Raw genomic sequence first — 798 nt, forward strand, 5'->3', positions numbered from 1 at the left:
GTCTGTTTACGTCCCGGTAACTTAGCGATTCGGCAAAAGAGAACGATAGAGTAACTGCTAGGTTAAAAAAAACTAATTATAAGTCCTGGGGTTGATTTGTTCGAATAAAACCCTTCAAGGTGATGCCCCAGCATGGCTGCAGTCAAATGACTGAAACAAGTAAAAAATGAAAGATAAAGATGTGTATGTGAGCGCACGCGTATGTGTGTGTGAGTGTGTATGTGTGTGTGTGTGTGTGTGTGTGTGTGTGTGTGTGTTTGTGTGTATGTATTATGTCTTTCATTTGTGTTTGTCTCCATTCCCACCGCGTGACAACCGGTGTTGGTTTGTTTACATGCCCTTAAAATAGCGGTTCGTCAAAACTGGCCGATAGAATAAGTACCAAGTTTAGAAGCAAAATAAGTCCTGGGATCGATTAGTTCTGCTAAAGTTATTCAAGGCGATGCCCCAGTATGATCACAGTCGAATGCCTGGAACGAGTAAAAGACAGAAAAGATAAAAGATGAAGAACGAGAAAGAAGAATTCCGTTAAATGAAACGGGATGGAGTGTCAGATGTGATATGGAAACAATAAATGGTTTTTCAATTTAGGGACCAGGCCAGGAATTCTAAGAGGAAGGCATTAGTCGATATAATTGACTCCAGTACTTGACTGGTATTTTATCTTATCTCCTCCATATCGATAACTCTTCTGATCTTTCCGCCTATCCGTTGAACTTATCGACACAGATTACATCTTATACGATATTGCTTGCAGTTTTCCTTTATATATGCATACATACATACATACATATATAT

The sequence above is a fragment of the Octopus bimaculoides genome, chromosome 12, assembly GCF_001194135.2.
Source record: "Octopus bimaculoides isolate UCB-OBI-ISO-001 chromosome 12, ASM119413v2, whole genome shotgun sequence".
NCBI classification, from domain to species: Eukaryota; Metazoa; Mollusca; class Cephalopoda; order Octopoda; family Octopodidae; genus Octopus; species Octopus bimaculoides.